Genomic DNA, 20046 nt, shown 5'->3' with positions numbered 1-20046 from the left:
GGGGGCGATATTAAAATCTGGGCATAACACTACCAGCCTGCTTAACTCAGAAGTCACTCCAGACGCTGGGTTTCAGTAAATGAGTACCAGATAAGTTGCATCTGTACTCAGTTACGACAAATCACCCTTTTCTTGGCATACTTTGATAGTTCTCAGGCTGCCACAAATCTCTCCTTGTCCCACCACGAATAATATACAATTTTGGAAAAGATGTCCAGTCCATGATTCTGCCAAAGGTCATTCGGGTCATTTGTTTAAACATAATACAAATACATTTCCTATGTCTTAGACAAAAATAAAATATTTCATTGGATGTATATGCACATGTATACTTACAAAAATATGTAATATATACAATTCCCATATTTTTATCACATATGGCAGTTTGATGGAAGTGTTACTATATGTTGAGGTGATTTAAAAACTGGACACATAAGATTATCACAGAAATCAATGCCACTTTCTTAATGTATTTTGGTTTGAAAGTCATGTTAATTTTACAATGCCAAAATATTCATTTTCCTTAATAATTCATTAAAAATCAATGGTAAATGTTTCAAAAATCTATATTTTTGAAACAAAATATTATAAAATAAGTAGTAAATATTAAATTTAAATTCTACTAAAATTTAAAACTTTGAGGAAAGTTAGAGTATTTTTCTTAGTTATCTATTCCTCCTTATGAGTATTTCTCATAAAAGATAAAATCTAGCAATGATCTTGATAATGTAAGTAGAATTAATATTTTTAAAATTTTTTATGCTTTTATTATATTTTTGAGAGAGAGAGACGCACACAGTGTGAGCAGGGGAGGGTCAGAGAGAGAGGGAGACACAGAATCAGAAGCAGACTCCAGGCTCTGAGCTGTCAGCACAGAGCCTGATGCAGGGCTTGAACCCATGAACTATGAGATCATGACCTGAGCCGGAGTCGGCCACTTAACCGACTGAGCCACCCAGGTACCCCCTGTCTTGCATTTCAGCACTAAGTCATTTGTTAAAATTTTTATGATTCCTCAAAAAAGACTCTGAGAACGTTTCCCAGTAATGAATACTGGGTCCACCTTGGCAGCCTGGCAATAAATGTGGCAGAATATCAAAGTACATTTGCCATTTTACTGAGCTTTCCAAATGCTTAAAAAATCTTTGGAACACAAAACATTGATTCAGTATAGTAACTTCTTAATTTTGTTATTGACACATTTCATATGTATATACCTTGTTAACTTCCTTTTTTAACTTATATTTTAGTATATCTGGTGATGCAGGACAATTCTTGCTTTTTGTAAAAATCACAGAGTCATTGAATATAGTACTTTTCATTGATTGTGTATAAGATACAATATATCTGGCTTATATGCTTCTGTGAATGTTATTTCTATAATCATTTTAACATAGATATGTCTTATGAAGTTTAACACATCTTTTATATAGTTTGTATACAGGTTGTTTGATATTCATCAATGACATCTATGTCCCTTGTATGTTTCATTCTAGAGGTTTTTAAATAAAATATTATTTATCTAATATAGGTAAGTTATTCTACTAGTTTCTTATTATCAAAATAATACATATAACTTTTGAAGAATTTGGAAAATATTCTGGAAACTCTCTGACTGAGTTCTGTCTAGCTGGTTGCCAAGAGTAACTGTGTTGTGAGATCAATTTCCAATGTGCACAGAGGAAGGGGTTTCCCTCACCACCATCAAGCAATTTTCAGACGCCAATAAGGTACCAACTCAATTCTGTCACTGTCTACCCACAGATAGCATCAGATTCCCAAAGTTAAAGGTTCAGCCCCACAAGACTGCCTCCGCCCTGCCAATCACAAGCCCAGATTGTTACTAGTTCTTCTGACAGATCAGCTATACTTTGAAGATTCCAAAAACATTCTCCTTGGACTTCAGATGCCAGTCAATGTCCAGGTTGTTACCTGTACTTCCAATGAACTGGCTATAAATCAGGGGTTTCCATTAACCTCACCTTGGGTTGGACTAATTTGCTAGAGCAGCTCACAGAATTCAGAGAAACATTTACTGACTAGATTTCCAGTTCATCATGAAAGGATATAATTCAGGAACAGTCAGATGAAAAAGATGCACTGAGCCAAGTATGGGAAAAGGTCACAGAGTTGCCATGCTCTCTCTAGGCACACCTCTCTCCCCAAAGCTCCATGTGTTCACCAACGCGGAAGCTCTCTGAACCCATCTTTTGGAGAATTTTATGGAGGCTTCATTATAATAGGCATGGTTGATCAAATCATTGACTATTCACCATGGACTCAGCTTCCATCCCCTCTACTTTCCCAAGATATTGGGGGGTGAGACTGAAAGTTCCAACCTTCTAATCATGGGGTTCTCCTGGCAACCAGCCCCCAGATGTAGGTGCATTCCCAAAGTTGACTCATTAACATCACAAAAGATGCTTGCTACTCCTCTAAATCAACAACAAAAATTTATTTTTCTTTCTTTTAATGTTTACTTATTTATTTTGAGAAAGGAGGAGGGGCAGAGGCAGAGAGAACCCCTCGCAGGCTTTGCACTAAGCCTGACGCAGGGCTTAAACTTACAAACTGTGAGCTCATGAACTGAACAGAAATCAAGAGTTAGACACATAACCAATTGAGCCACACTGATGCCCTGCCCCCAAAAATAGTTCTTATAAATCAAAATATTGCAGGACAAGTTTCCATTGCATCTATAAAATGCTAAATACTCTGAGACACCAGAAGTATTTGCTTATTGGAGTTTTCTGAACATGGACTCATTATCAAAGTTGTGAGTGCCGATACGTAATACTGCAGTTACACAATGTGCCTCAATATTATACAAAACTATGATACATGGTTATCAGAAAAAAATTTTTCATAAAAATTAAAGTGAATATTATGGAAATAATAAGTAATGGGAATGTTTTTTTAAATAAAATGGGTATGAGTGAGCCATAAAACATATCAGCAAAAAATTATAAAAATTTCTAAGGATTCTCAACTCAAATTGTTATCCACCTGTCAATAAGTTCTTGCTACACATAAGAGAAAGAAAAAGTCAAAACCACTAATATAAATTATGCAATGTCAAATCAGTTCTTAGTGGTTACTTTTGCAATATTTTATCTGATTTTCTTTTTCGTTTACCCTGATGATAAACCTATCTGAATAAAAGTAGACTTCGTCATAATGAGGACAATGGAAATTTTTCTTTAATGTTGTCCAAAACTGTGTTGAAATACTAATCTTACTAAATGTTTATCAAAACAATTATAAAGAATTCTTGACATATGAAATGAATTGATGTTGTAATAGCAATAATTATTTGGATGATGAAAGCCAGCGTTATTGAATGGTTACAAAATTATCTTATTTACATTGCATTTATTTTCTATCTTACTTGAGAAATGATAGTACTGTTGAGATGACCAACTTCCATAATTTATATGTTGCTTATGCTAAGTTATAGCTCAGAAAAGTATAGGGCTGCAATTATGGCATTTTCCAAAAATATATTACCAAAAGAGTAGAATCCGGATGCTTCTGGCCTTTCCATGTCATTTTGAAGTAAATTTTTTTTTTTGAAGTAAATTTTTAAAAAAATTTTATGGCCAGGGTCCCCTGGGTGGCTCAGTCAGTTAAGATTCAACTTCAGCTTAGGTCATGATCTCCTGGTTTGCGAGTCTGAAACCCCTGTGAGGCTCTGTGCTGACAGCTCAGGGCCTGGAACCTGCTTCAGGTTCTGGGTCTCCTCCTCTCTCCCTCCTTCTCCCATTCATGCTCAGACTTTCTCTATCTCTTAAAAATAAATAAACACTAAAAAAATTATGGCCAACATTGTCTGAGTACTGAAATATAAGCCACACCATAAGACATCAGCTCTACTTAAGCTACCTTTGGACTGAGCCATTTAATTAACAAACACTCATTTTGTCTAATGTGTCCATCAGGCTCTGCTCAAGGAACCAGGAACAAAAGAACCAATAAGAGATGGTAAATTGCTGTTCTCAAGAAGTCACGTGTATACCAAGTAAAAAAAAAAAAAAAACAGTACTCTGTGACTTGCATGTATGAAAAAGCAGAAAAGAACAAGCAACATGACAAAAAAAAAGTTCAGCTCTCAATCTATAGATTTATCATCACTGGTTTTCACATTGAAAAAACCATCCACAAGATATATTCCTGTATTATCACTAATGAACATACCATTTTCAATTAGTCCTCTTTTAACTGCTTGTGTGTGTGTGTGTGTGTGTGTGTGTGTGATCTTTTTTTTTTTAATTTTTAGTGTTTTTTTAAATTTATTTTTGACAGAGAGAGACAGCACAAGCAGGGGAGGGTCAAAGAGAGGAGACACAGAATCCAAAGCAGGCTCCAGGCTCTGAGCTAGCTGTCAGCACAGAGCCTGATGCGGGGCTCCAACCCACGAGCTGTGAGATCACGCCCTGAGCCGAAGCCGGACCCTTAACCGACTGAGCCACCCAGGTGCCCCTATGTGTTTGTGATCTTTGTGATCAGATCATACTTGAAATGTTGCCCAAAGCTTAGTTTTGCTTTATTTTGTGTTTAATATGTAGGAAATAACCAAATATTCAAGGCGTATTTTTTTTCAGTACATTCAATTGAAAATTTAAAAGCTATGGATTATGCTTAAAAGTGCGGCGCCGTATGTTTTACTTAGTCACTGCCAAAGCAGCGCGTTCTCTACCCAAAATTTATACTCTTTACTTAGATTACTTAATACTCTTAAATATTTATTTCTTTATTACAGAGCATTTAAATCCAGCCAGGGGTACTTGTTGCTAAATAATTATGTTAAAATCACCTTTCCTAACTATATCTATGGCAGGAATCATGGAAAAAATTAAGAAAATTAAGATGTGTTTTAGAGAACAGGTATCTCATAGTTGATGGTACTAACCACCAGAGTACACGTTAGAATAACTTCTATATTTTGGAACTATACTTAAAGACTAAAAGGTTTTATTGCTTTTAGGATGATAATGTTACCTGTAAAACCCAGTGATAGCACATGGAAGGTTTATGAGACTGAGGGATGCATTGACCTGAATTGTTATTTAAACGACTAAAAGCAAAGACCAGAAGGAGACATTATGACACTTTATAAACATGACTTTTACCATCGTTATTTCTTTGACTTTTACCATGATTTTCTTAACAATATAAACTCACCATTTATTTAGTAGCATCATTATGAAAAATTATGCCATCATATGATGTCCCACAGAAAATTTTTTATATCAGACATACACATTACTAAACCCAAGATGATTCCTAGCCCATTATGGAAACTGAAATTACTAAATTAAATCAACTATCCTCTAATAATATCAGAAATAGCTTCAGAAAAGCAGTATCAAACAAGGAGGATTGGTATGGAAGATAAAACCTTGTGTGAACCTGGTAAAAAACACATCCTTCATAATTAGGGTCGTTTAGGGTCTACATTTTCTGACCCCTGTGGACTAAGGAGGATGCTGAGAGTAAGCCACAAGACAAAGACACTCCTTTCCTTTCCTGTGTCAAAGTCCTCCTCATTCTTTCTCTGAAATATAAGGAAAGCTCAATCATGTTGGAGCTCAGGCACTCCAACCCTTACCCTTGATACCCAGAAATTACCTGGAAGGGAACATAAGTCCTTGGATTCTCTGTGCAAAAGGGGCTGCTGTGATTTTGGATGTACTGATGCACAGATAAAGAGATGATTAATACTGCATTAACCGACTCATCATAGAGAAAACGACGGAGATGGCACTGTACGTCTTTCAGTGTGGAATCCTTGCCTGACTCTCGGGCTGCTGACTGAACTGACCATGTGGCCGAACTGGGTTTTTGTATTTATGTTCTGTACTCCAAATGCAGAGATTAAAAGAATCAGGTGAACCTATCATGTTTATCTGATAAAGCATCAGAATAGTGTTTGTTCTATATTTAGGTAACTAGCTCAGTGCTTTCCTGCGAGGGCTCTGGAGAGCAATGGAAGCCCTATGGGCAAGACCGCGGGAAAACAATCACCCTCACATTGGAGAAAAGGGGCTTCCAGGCGGGTACTTTGGAATGCAACAACACACAAAATAGGTAACTTTTCTATCTTTTTAGCTATAATGAAATTGTCATGGATTGAGAATGTTTTAATATGCCTGGGTTCGTTTTCTCACACCAATATAATTTAATGTGATGATTTTGAGAAAATTATTTAGATTTCCCTTCTATTCTATTTTGTAAACAATTTAATTTTTAATGAAATGCAACCTATTACTTATGATATTACCTAAGGACTTTACCTTATGAAGAAATATCTCTCTAGTAGGAAATGCATTTTAATGTTTTGATATAATGAATCTGGCTAAGTCAAACTCTATTTTCATTTATAAACAGAAGTACAACTTATTGAGAAATTTTTAAATTAAGTTTTGATTAAAGATGTATCTCAATTTCAGGAGATAATCAAATAGTTTTAAATATAATGAGTATATAATTATTTTATTAGCAAGATCTTTAATCTTATATATCTCAGAAAAATAAGTGACACAACTCATCATTTGGAGTAAAGTTATTTAGTGTATAAAAAGCTATAGGAAACAAGTATAGAAAGCAAGTATAGAAAATGTAGACTACCACAGTTACTATATTGAAGTTAAATATAGGCAAAAGTACAAAAATGATATTAATTAAAAGCTGTCTTAAATGTCTGTCTTCATTTCTCCTTGGTGGATATTTAAAAAGCTTTGTTTGGTGCATGATATTTTATGATATGGCAGTCTGCATGTGTGGGTGTGGTATGGGTATATATTGTGAATGTATTTGGAAAGTTTACATTTTTCATTACGCTAAGAGGGTTGTTGTTTTTTCCCTTGAATTTCTTGCATTTGATATTTTATTGACTATTTTATGTTCTCTCCATTTCCCCAATGGAGAGTAGGGACATATACTGCTATCACTGGAAAAGATGACAGACTTGATTTTCTGTTTTCCTCCTCAAGCTGCAGTTCTTTTTCTATACTTTATTATTCTTTTATGATCCTACTCTAATGATCACTATTCCAACTGAGCTCATTTCCTTTCCTGAATTCATGTTCTCAGCTATGTCCAACCTTGGCCTTTACACCTGCCCAGACTTGTTTTGTACAGATTTACCATCGCCTACTATACTTTAGAGGTTCTTAATATAAAAGGCTGAGAAATGTAGAAAATACTAGTATGTGCATATTTGGATTATGTTATATTCCTAATTTGAGGTTTAATTCCTTACAATATATTTTTATGTTTTTGAAGAAGCAATGGTCACAGAAGCTCAGTGATAGAAAATCATTAAAAACTAATATAAACAAGAATTTAAAGTGAATAAAGTTGATCTGAGACGTCAATAGGAAAATCTGCAAAAGAGTCTATAATAAGAACAAAACCAAAAAAAGCCAAGAAGGACTAGGGAATAGGGTAGGTAGGTAAGGTTAAATGTATGAACTTGGCCATTAATAGTGGGTGGAAAATAAAATCGTTTATAGTATTTCCTTAAATAGATAAAGACAACTAGGTAACTCGACTAGTCAGTTGAGTGCCAGACTCTTAATTTCCGCTCAGGTCATGATCTGAGGATCATGGGATTGAGCCCTGACTAGGGCTCTGCGCTGGCAGCGCAAAGCCTATTTGGGATTCTCTCTCTCCCACCCCCATCCCTCTCCCCCACTTGCTCTCTTTCCCTCTCCAAAATAAAATTTTTAATTAAATTATTAAACACCTTTATACTAGTTTAATATTTTATATAATTTCTAAGCCTTTTATTTAATAATTAGTTTATGAGTTAATAGCAATATTTGGCCTCACTATTGTCAATGCATTGTATTTTTTTATCCTTAATGCTTTATTTGTCTTTATCTTCTGCAATATAAATTGCTTCTTTTTGGGTGTAAGGGTAATGGGTGTTTGTATGTATGTGTAAGTGTTCATGTGTGTATATGCATGCACACATACATGCATATGGTTTCTTTTCTTTTATAATTATTTTTCCCTAGAGATAACCATTATGTCACCTATATACCATATTCATTCCAGCCAGCCAAAAAAGAGAAACAGATAGGAGAAGGCACAATCCCTTTCTTTAACATACTTCCCCTAGGTTTCACTCACCTCTTTTATCTAAACCTCATTGTCCAAAAGTTAGTTATATTCTCACACTTATGCAAAGGGGACAGTGGGATGTAGCCTTTACCTCGGCAGTCATGCACTCAGCTGTGATATCAAGATACAACTGCTGAGGAAAAAGGTAGAAGGAATTAGAAAGTAAAGAACAAGCAGTCTGCCTCAAATAGCTACGTGTGTGTTATAATATGGAGGTTAGATAATCTGCTTTTAATTTAATCATAAGGTGATCACAAACATTCCTAAATTTATAATCACTCAATCATCGCAGTATAAAACAAAGCAACAAGTTCCAGTCCTTCTGACAGAAGACATGGTACTTCTGCTTTCCTTTTTTTTTTTTTTTATTATCAACCCTATCAACTTGCCAGTTTGTCTTTACGTGAGGTCACAAATCTATTTTTTTTAATTTCTGGTTTTCTCATATTATTTTTTTCAATTATTTTTTATTTTTTATTTTTGAGAGACAGAGAGAGACAGCATGAGCAGGGGAGGGGCAGAGAGAGAGGGAGACACAGAATCTGAAGCAGGCTCCAGGCTCTGAGCTGTCAGCACAGAGCCCGACGCGGGGCTCGAACTCACAGACTGTGAGATCATGACCTGAGCCGAAGCCGGATGCTTAACCGACTGAGCCACCCAGGTGCCCCTCTCATGTTATTTTTATAACAGGATATCCCTCCTTCATTTTGCAGATACCCAGTCCTAAATAGACATAAATTTCAGCCAAATATCACTGAAAATCAAACCTTGGTGGATAAAGATAGGAATAAATAACCTCACATAAATGGTTGTGTTTCTCAAAAATGTGTGCAGATCAATCTTGTCCTCAGTGAGTCCTACCAGACAAAGAGTGGTATCTCTGAGTTTGATTGAGGACAAGGCATGAGTAAAAGTGAACCTTAACACTATCCATCAGAACTAGTGGTCAACCAATATATTACTAAATAAAACCTTCACTTTCAAACTCACATCATGGTCTCTCTAGTTTCAGACATCTTTTCCTTGCCTGCCTTATTCTTTAAAGTATTTTTTCCTGTGGTATAAAAAAAGGAAGATTTATAAACATTGACCTTCCATTCTTATAATAATTAGCAATATAAAGTGTTACTTATACATTTCTATTTCCTTTCATCCCCATTGTGATGCCAATTATCTCAGAGAATCATTTCTTTTCTACTTTTTCTTACAATGGCCTAACAGTGCGTCACTGAGCATTTTCCTGGAGGCTTTCATACCTGAACATTGGTGTTTTGAGATGCTCGATAATATTTGAAATGATCGTGACCCAATTGCTTTTAGTGAAACTTTTATAAATATTATATGATTTTTTAAGGAATTTATTTTACCAAAGGAAAGCTCTGAATCAAACTTGGTTTCAGTGTTCTATTGGCAATTGTACTTAAAATGTATTTAAAGCATTCATTATTATCTCTCCTACTCGTTTTGATCGCTGAATTGTTCCCACACCTTTCACAAGTCCACCTCAAGGTCGTCTACACTAAACTCCACCTTAGCCGCACTCCCGCAGTTGCACGGTGTACAATCTTCCGGCCCTCAGAGCGGGCCCATGTGCCAATACAATTAGAAAGGCTTCTTGGCTTTTATCTTAGATTATTAGTTATATTCAAGTTTTCTTGTACTTTTTCAATCATAACTTTAATGTTTATGGTTAATTTTCTGTTTATATTCATTCTCTTAATTTTTTTTTCCTTTTTTTTTTAAGATTCTGGAAATGCTTTGTAGGTTGATTTATGTACTGTTAATCTGATGTCTGCAGCGTAAATCTGCTTTTTACCCTTCCCAGTGAACATTTTATTTGGCAATGATTTCCTCATATCCACCCTGACCTTATTTAATACAGTTAAAGTTTTCTTTTATATTACTAAGAATCAGAAACAAATGTGTTCTACATTGTCTTTTGTGAACTAAATTCATTTCAGGGAGGATTTTCCTCTGAGTCACTACCATTTTACTTCTCTTCCTTCTGTCTCATAATGCCTGCTCAGATACCAGCTGACATTTTCTATTAACTCCTGTTAGAACTTGATTTGTTGATATTTGTTCATACCATGAAGATAGCTGATGCATCTTATTTTAAAGTCCTTCCCCTGGATCTAATTGCAAAGGAAGGAAATGATTCATGCCCAGTATCAGAGGTGTGTAAGGATGTGGGTTTTCCAGTCCCTTTCTCGGATGCTGATGGAAGCCCCTGGGTGACTTGAAACCAGAGGGCAGAGCACCATGTAAAGCAGGTAGCACATTGGTACCCACATGGTGGCATTTAGCAAATGCCAGTTTCCTTCGTAACTCTGCGTGCCTTTTCAAACTTGTGTAATAAATTCAAAGACCTACTCAAAAATAGGCAAAAATAAATTTCCATAACTAAGATCATAGTTCAGAAAACGATGAGAAATAGGCCAGAAGTTATTCATGCTGCTCCCAGGTATATACCTTATAAGATTTATAGCTGTGACGAAAAAGCTGAAAGGCAAAAAAAGCACAAAGTAAGTACTGGAAGTCTTTCACTATATGGCTTCCGATGTCAGTGTTACCAGGGGCAGTTAAGGTCACCAGCTCAGAGAATTACTTATGCAGACTTCCAAGGCCAGCGTCCAAAGCACAAATCGTCAGCACAAGCTGCTAAGGATTATTTCTGGAATATTTTGGTCAAGCAAAATGACAGAAGGGGGGATGATTTTCAATTCTAACTTATATGCATAAATGCCTGCACAAATATGAAATACTTTATTTTTCACTGCAAAGATGTTAACCTGTTTCTCATTTCCAAAGCGATTAATGGTTGTTTATTATTATTATTATTATAAATAAACCATGAAGAAAAACCAGGAACAAGTTTTCCTGCCAGATCCACTCCCTCTTCCATCTTTCTTCCCAGAGATAAAATATGCAGAAAATTTGTACCTTTCCCTCATCCCAGGAACTGTATCTAAATAACAAAAAGCATGGACTCCAAGAAAACAGAGATTACATCTGAAGATCTAGTGAAGAGGCAGTGAAAACTGCCCCTGGGAGAAGATGAGTAAACACATACTGAAGAGTTAAAATCCATGGTACCTGCAGGAGAGAAAAGGATGTTGTTGAAACCTGAGTTAGTTCCTAACATCACATCACATGGACGCCTTTCCAGGGAGCCTGAGGTGACCAACACAGAGGAGGCTGGCAGCCTCTGGATTAGTTGGCCTCAGTGAAACACTGAGTTCTTCTACACAAGGACAGAAAAAAAAAGGTGTTAGAGAGAGATGCAGAGAATTCCTCTAACTTACTTGTAGGGGAAAGTGCCTGGATGGCTCAATCAGCTGGCTCAGGTCATGATCGATTTCATAGTTGGTGAGCCTCAGACACCGTCTTAGCTCTGTGTCCAACACAGAGCCTGGAGCCTGTTTTGGATTCTGTGTCTTCCTCTATCACTGCCCCTCCCCTGCTTGTGCACCTCTCTCTTTCTCAAAAAGAAATAAACATTTAAAAGAAATAAAATACTTGTGGAAGTACGATTGTGCAGAATACCGACATCCCTAGAAATCTATCGATTGCAGCAAGGACCATGCCAGCTTAATGATCAGTTAGCTGGTGTCATGTTAAACTTCAAACCAAAGGCCAATCATGGGGCAGAGTCCGGGAGAAATAGCAAGGAACCAGGAGAAGAACTTGAAAACTGGATGAAGAAAAGTGTCCAATATACATTTGAGGATACCGCTAAGAACCCAGTGAAATGGCTATGATAACCAGAGATAGGAAACGATTATGGGAGAAAACTTAGATAATTCTGTTAATTAGCTCTCTCACTCAGAGCAAATTTTTATATTCTATTCATGCATGCGATCATTTTACCCTAGTGGCATCTTAGCAATGACACACAACATCTGACATGTATTACTTTGTCTTGATATTCCTTTTTGTTTTGATATGTGAAGGGATGGTCAAAAGGGTAAGAATAGTAACAGATTAAAATATTATAAAAATTTTAAAATAAATGAAGAAAACTCCCCCATACATCGAAATGACCTTTCTGACAAGGTGTGCCTGTGTGTACAGCATTCAAGGTCCGTTAAAGAATAGGCTAAAGTTATGTGATAGACATACATGTTTTGTGGTAGAACAAAAATTGTACATTGGAAGCATGAGAATGATTCCCGAGTAAAAATAATAATGTACTTCTGGTATGGTTAATGGTAGTATGTAGCATATTGCATGCAATTAGTATACTATGCTTTGTAATGGGCATTTAATAGGTATTCTCATATTAGGTTTCTAAGAATTCTTTTTAAATAGGTATTATTGCTCCTGGTTTAGCCATGGGGAAAATGAGGTTCACAGAGGAGACAGGATTGCTCCAGGTAACTAAGCTTACAGGTAATAGAGCTGGGGGTGGGGGTGGGGTGGGGTTAAATAGCTGTTTCTGAATCCGAAGCCCAAGAGTTCTCTACCACATTATAGCAGCATATCTGGGAAGTCACCTAAGTGCTCCAAATCTGAGATAAGCCATAAGGATTGTCCGAAGTTTTTTTTTTTTTAATTAAAAAAATTTAATTTCAAATATCCAGGATACCCAAATAACACAATGGAACCTTTGACAGATGAATCAACATCTCAGTGAAGCTGGGAGAATCATAAACACTCCTCACATCACATGTCAAAAAACACCAATCCAACCATCTGGAAAATGGTTTACCAGTTCCTTCAGGACAGTTCTTGGAAAACTTCCCTTTAAGACCTCTTTTCCATGCCCTCTGCACTTGGGAGGAATCAGAGAATCAATGGATAATAGCGGTGACTTTTAATTTAAGGTGGATCTGGACAGGCCATGTCAGTGATACAGAAATGATGGAAAAAGTCTTGTGTAGTTTTCATGATAGGAGCCATCATGTCTGCACCAAGACCATTTGACAGTTTGCCCCCAACCATGTTGTAAAAGAAGGGAAAGGCTTTCTTTTTTCAGGAAAGAATCTCCTAACACATGGAACTAACTGGACTGAAATCAAGCACATGGAAACAAAGACAAATAAAAGAAAAAAAAAAAAAGAGAGAGAGGGAGAGGCACAAATCTCCTCCATGTGTGCAGAAGGGAATATTCTCATAAGACCCTGCATCAACCATGTGCAGAGCTGCCCCAGAACAGGGATGTGGAATCAAAGGTGAGCACAGCCATAGCCTTCAAGTCCAATGTTATTGCCTACATGGCTTTCCTACACACCAGCACTTTTCATGGAAACTCAGGTTCACTCTAACCGTGAGGCTCATCAAGATAGCTATACCAAGAGCTCCATTTCCTGATTGGGCTTTTTTTTTTTTTTATCCTCTTAAATATTTCTTTCTTCGATTACCTTTTATTTAACTACTGTTAATTTACCAATTTCAGATAATGAACTCTTCCTGACTAAATACATTAGTGAATTAAACCTCATCAGATTCATTTTTCTCTCTTAAAGTGATGAGTGAACAAATGTTATCTATTGATTTCTGGTGTGAATTACCAAATGTTCATATTACATTAAACCAGAGTAAACTTGAGGGATACAACAATATACCACCTTTATTTTTTTGCCCTCAAATGCCACTTGATTTTTTTTTTCCAGTGGGGTTAATTTTGTTCTTGTCTGTAGATAAAGACTCAAGAATGACCCATGACATTTCTGATTATTTATAGGCAATTCAATTCCATTTTTTCATAAAATATGTTTATAGTATATATATAAATTCAGTATTTAAATGTTCAGATGTGAGAATTCCAGTTTCAGGGCAGTGATATAGGGCTTGAAGGAAAATCACTTCTATCCTTAAATAAAGATAAAAGCTGAAAAAAAGCATGTAGATATTAACAACTTTTCTTGTATGTATTAAAGAAATAAGGTTTTAAGGGAAATAATTAATCTGAAGTCAGGAGAAAGACATGCTTGCTATGAGAAACAGAACCTGATCTTAAACATAGCATATATATATATATATGGCACTAAAATATTCACAAGCTCCTTTTTAAAAGGCTCTTATTGATAAATTGATACATCTATTAAAAATGAACACATTTTATTAACAGTTTAGAAATTTCTTTGCTTCTATCAGACTCATTATTTCTAAATATAATAAATCCAGATGAGTAAAAGTTCTTTTCTGCTCTTTACAACTTTGTATATCTATTAAGATTTTGATTTTCACTATCTTCTTTTTCATGTGGCTAGACAATTTACTCATTCAGTAGGTCCAATATCTATTAATTTACTAGACAATATCTTTGATAAGTAAAACTTACTGCATTGTCTTGCATGTACATTTAAACATTTTTGCTACTATTATTTCTAGTGTAGTCTTTGTTTAAAAGTTTAGTTATTTTTGAGAGAGAGAGGGGGGGAGACACAGAATCCAAAACAGGCTCCAGGCTCTGAGCTGTCAGCACAGAGCCCCATGCAGGGCTTGAACACATGAGCCACAAGATCATGACCTGAGTCAAACTTGGATGCTCAACCAACTGCATCACCAGACACCCCTCTTCTAGTGTAGTCTTAATCACCCATATTAACTATAAATGTATTCAAATAATTACTACTTCACAGAGAGAACTGGAGGCAGGTGTTTGATAATTGTTTGTTACACGACCAATCCTCCTACATTTCTTCTACATCTTTTTGGAGTAGCAAAATCCATTAATATATAACATTAGAATATGCACTCTGTCATATCCTAAAGAAGGCAATACGCATATATGCACACACACACAAACATAATTACTCACTTGGTGACCAAGGTGTCAGTATTCTGCCTCACTTAGAAAGTATCTGGTTAGCAAAATAATATCTATAAATTAACTTCATGTATTATTAGTTTGAGATCTTAAAGTAACTGTCTTGGAAAGTACATTTAAGTTCATATGCTGCTGAAACATTCTTCATATAAAGTGTGTTTATAATTACACATAAATTTAGTTCAATAAAATTTAACAATTTTCAACATCATAAATATTATGTAGATATTTTCTTACCTTAACTAATTGGTAAACCAATATATTAAGTTTAAAGACTCAGCAGGTTAACTAATTTTTTAGTGAAAATATGAACCTTAGTTTTTTAAATTCTAAATAATACTCTATACAGAGAAAAATATAGCTATTTTCTGGAAAAAAGATTGTTAAAACAGTCTAATTTGTCCAAAGTTTCAATGTTTTTCATATTTGTTTGAATTCTTAAATCAAAATTTTTTACATGAAACGTCTTCTGAGCTAGCAGTTTCTGTAAGAAGCAATCTTTTAAAAGTCTACCACATTTAAAGAGTTAAAAATATATTTTTTTATTTTTAGGTGCTTAGTAGGGAATATTAGATTTATGTAGGTATATAAAAGTCTTTTTATACTAGTCAGAACATAACTTATTTTTGGTAGGAATGATAATATTTTGTATTATCTTTGGAAGTGGGAAGATATTTCACATCCACACACACAAAAAAAGGTAAAGGCGTTGTGAGTTATAACCATATAGAGTGCATAGAGTTTCATTTGTCGAACCTCATACATGCATCACACGTGAACAGTAACTTAATACAAAACTGACTCAATCAGATTGCAGAGAGCTGTTTCTATTTCCAGAAGGCACAAAATATTTTCTTAACTGATGGCAGTTCACAAATAAATAAAAGAGGCAAAATAACCAAAACTAGAAATTACATTTTCTATTGTTCCTCTTCCACCAGAAAATAGGCATCTATTATCCCAATAGAAATCATCAAATTGTCATAAAACCAGTTTCCCAACCCCTGTAGCCACTAATGAGGAATAGTTTATTGACCTTTACAGATCAGATTTTTATAGTGTTCTCTCTTTGCGCAGTGGAGACCAACTCCATGTTTTGAGGTAAGACAGACTTGTAGAGAGATGCCCTGCAATAACCATGACTCAGATAAGAGAGAAAAGGAATAATAGAGTTCACCAGGAAAAAAACAAGAGTGACACAAGAAATTAGTGCATCAGTGACGACAATGACAAAAATTAGAGAAATAGAATGTTAACAAAGGTAAAGCTCAATCCTACTTGGGAATCACCCTGGAAGCCAAGAAAATGTGCCTGAGCATAAATTGTCCAGGAGGGGCTTCACCCAGCACAGATTAATAGCTCCTTCAGGTGAATCTGTGTAGACTGGAGGACGCCAATATCTTGGTGAGTTCTGCAAAAGTATCAAATTATTATTTAAAAAATTAAAATTAAAACCATAATTCTTATACTAATATAGAATGACCATGACAAAGTTTTAGAACTCATTAGTGAGGAAATAAGTTAAATATTAAACGAAGTTTTAAGAACATTTGAGGAACTGTGCATTTATAAGCATTATTTTAAAATATATTAAGTTAAAAATAAAAGAGGTCAGTGACCTATAGAACAATAACACGATAAACCCTTGGAATTATCTTTTCAACTGGAAAGAAATGAGCAAGTTGACATACTCTCTCAGTGTGGAGGTGCTGAGCAATTGGAACACAGGTGTATTCTAGAAAATTGGATAATCCTTTTTGTGCCTGTGAAATAGGGTCTCAGTATGATAGGTACTCTCTTCCGCCTTACCTCCAAGTTTCCATTAGCTTTTCTAAACACTTTAATTCAGTCTTTTTAGTCAGTGGTCATTGGTATAATTTATTTAAAAAATAACAGGGATATAAAAGATTCTTATTAGATCTGACTGAAGTTGGAATATGTTTTTCAGTATGTTCGTTTTCATGGTCTGAAATGTCTAAATCAGAGACATCAGGGTCTCCTATTTATGGCATAGAAGATAATTCCTGCAAAGCCTGTAAAAACAAAATTTAATGATTTATCTTAGATAACAAATAAAATATTAGAAGACCTCACAATTTAATATCTACACAAAATACACCAGAACTTTTTATATGTATGTATACATGTCCCATATATTATATGTATATATGTTATATATAAAATATATATGTATAGATATGTAGATACATATTGGTGTAACATATATATGCATCATATGTCTGCCAGAATGTAGATTATATCAAATATATATCTGAACATATATCTAGAAATAGATATATCTACATTATATCAAAAATAGCACTGCTGGGGATTTACCCAAGGAACACAGAAGTGCTGATGCATAGGCTCAGTATTCACAGCAGCACTTTCAACAATAGCCAAACCATGGAAAGAGCCTAAATGTCCATCAACTAATGAATGGATCAAGAAGATGTGGTTTATCTATACAATGGAGTACTACATGGCAATGAGAAAGAATGAAATCTTGCCATTTGTAGCAAAGTGGATGGACCTCGAGGGTGTCATGCTAAATGAAATTAAGTCAGGTGGATACAGATACCATATGTTTGCAGTCATAGATCTAACAGGAGAAACCTAATAGAGGACCATGGGGAGGGGAAGGGGGGAAAAGAGTTAGGGAGAGGGAGGGAGACAAATCATGAGAAACTCTTGAATACTGAAAACAAACTGAGGGCTGAAGGGGGAGGGGGAGAAAAGAAGGGAGATGATGGTCATGGAGGAGGGCGCTTGTGGGGAAGAGCACTGGGTGTTATATGAAACCAACTTGACAATAAACTATAAATAAAAAATTATATATCAAAAACTATATATATATAAATAGATGTATGACACATACATGTATAAAATTTATATATAGTATTTAATATTAAAAATTTTAGATGTTTCATATAGTCTACACATGTATAATAAAATTACTATATTAATTTTGTATATATATGAAGTTAGGTGTTTCAGTATATCACTTATTACTCTTATTAGATATTTAACACTGACCTTCATTTTTGTCATTTTATTTTATTCAAAGTATTATAAACTGAAAGTAGCCAAGAATATTCACCTCCTTAGATACAACATGTTCACAAAATTACTTTGCAGCATCCTTTCCTTCCTGCATTGATAAATTAAGGAGATAGGTGTCTCTTTCTGTCATTTATGTCTAGTGTTTAAGAAACAAAGAAAGAGATAATCCCTAGAGGTACCATCAGTAGTGAGCGTTTGACATGTTTCACATATCAGTTTCATTATTTTGTCAAAAACATTATCCTAAAACAATGGAATCCTGAAGAAAATCTCTTGCTTTTTTGAATAGAATAGATTCTGAAACTAAAAGAGCATACAAATAAGAAATCCTAATCTTTATTTTTATTTTTAGAAGCAATTGTGTTTTCTTATCTTAAACTTACACACATAGAGGAATGTGTTCAAATAAAGAATTGACTGGTTTGCTAGAGGATGATTTCCATGTTTGCACATTTACTCTTCCACTTCTTTTTATAAGAACTGAATCAAGTAAGTCAAGCTAAGTAAAAAGGAAAGGAATTTTGTCTAGTAGTTTCCTAATTCTATTTTTTATTACCCTTGATTGCACTTCAAATAATACAGTTTCATATTTACTTCTTAAGAATAACAGGGCATTTGCTCTGGACTGTGTATTGGCCAGTAAACACGAGTTTAGATGACGGAGGAGATAGGACTGAAAGTCTTTGTCAGTCTTTTCTGCCCTGGTGGAATTCCAAGAACGAGGGAGATGCAGTGGGTCGGAAAGAACATTCTATATCTGATTAATAACAAGTTGTTTTTGAAGGGTTTATAAAGTTCAAAAATAAGAGATAAAGTAAACTAGGTTAAATAAACTAGATTTAGATATTTACACGTTTTCTGAAGGTTGGTGGAAAATATATCAATGCAAACACTTTTCATAGAAAAAAGTATTGCAGACAAAAATTCTATAGGGTCTGAGCGTAAATGATTTTTAAAAGTCAGTATGTTTAGTCTTAAATTCTTATAGTTTTAGTGTGTATTGATTTTATCTATAGGTCTCAAGATGTTAAATTTCTTTCAGAAAATGGACTCATCAGAAAAATAAGAAAAACAATCATTGATAGTATTCTGACAGAGAATAAGTAGTTATTTATAAAGCAGTTATTCTTAATCTTTCGGGGTCATGGATTCTTTTAATAATATATGTTTATTTAATACCTACATAGAGAGTGCTCACTTTCTACCAGCTCCAAGACTGCTTCGTGGGTATAATCCTTGCAGTCACACAGGACTGTGTACTCAGAAGTACCTCACACATAGTTTAATGATGTGTTGTTACTGTCTTAAAATTTTTAGTAATTATTCAATGTTTATTCATTTTTGAGAGATGGAGAGAGACACAGTATGATAAGTGGAGGGGCAGAGAGGGGGAGACAGAATCCAAAGCAGGCTCCAGGCTCTGAGTTGTCAGCACAGAGCCCAACATGGGGCTCAAACTCACAGACCATGAGATCATGACCTGAGATGAAGTCAGACGCTTAACAAACTGAGCCACCCAGGTGCCCCTAGTAATTTTTTAACAATAATGTCAAGCTAGGCCTAGAAAATTATGCAACTGGTCCTATCTGATTCTGTGTTGTGCATGAACACTGACCTCAGGAACATTTAGTCTACTTGATAGATAGACAAATAAATCTATAATTAAAAATTGAAGTGAGTAACATAAACAACAGCAACACAAAGGGGTGTTATTATAAAGATTAAAAGGAAAGATAGCTAATCCATTTTAAATTACTGAGTCAGGAATGGTTTATCTATAATGGTAAAGTTAGGGGGCACCTGCGTGGCTCAGTCGGTTTAGCTTCAAACTTCAGCTCAGGTCATGATCCCATAGTTCATGAGTTTAAGCCCTGCACGAGGCTCTGTGCTGACAGCTCAGAGCCTGGAGCCTGCTTCAGATTCTGTGTCTCCCTCTCTCTTTCTCTGCCCCTCTCCTACTCATGCTCTGTCTCTCTCTTTCTCTCAAAAATAAATCAACATTAAAAAATTAAAAATAAATAAATAAAATGGTGACGTTTTTGCTCATACCTGAATCATGAATAGGAACAAGTCCTAAAATG

This window comes from Suricata suricatta, chromosome 1, assembly GCF_006229205.1.
Source record: "Suricata suricatta isolate VVHF042 chromosome 1, meerkat_22Aug2017_6uvM2_HiC, whole genome shotgun sequence".
Classification (NCBI taxonomy): Eukaryota; Metazoa; Chordata; class Mammalia; order Carnivora; family Herpestidae; genus Suricata; species Suricata suricatta.
Note: the sequence above shows the minus strand (reverse complement) of the source record.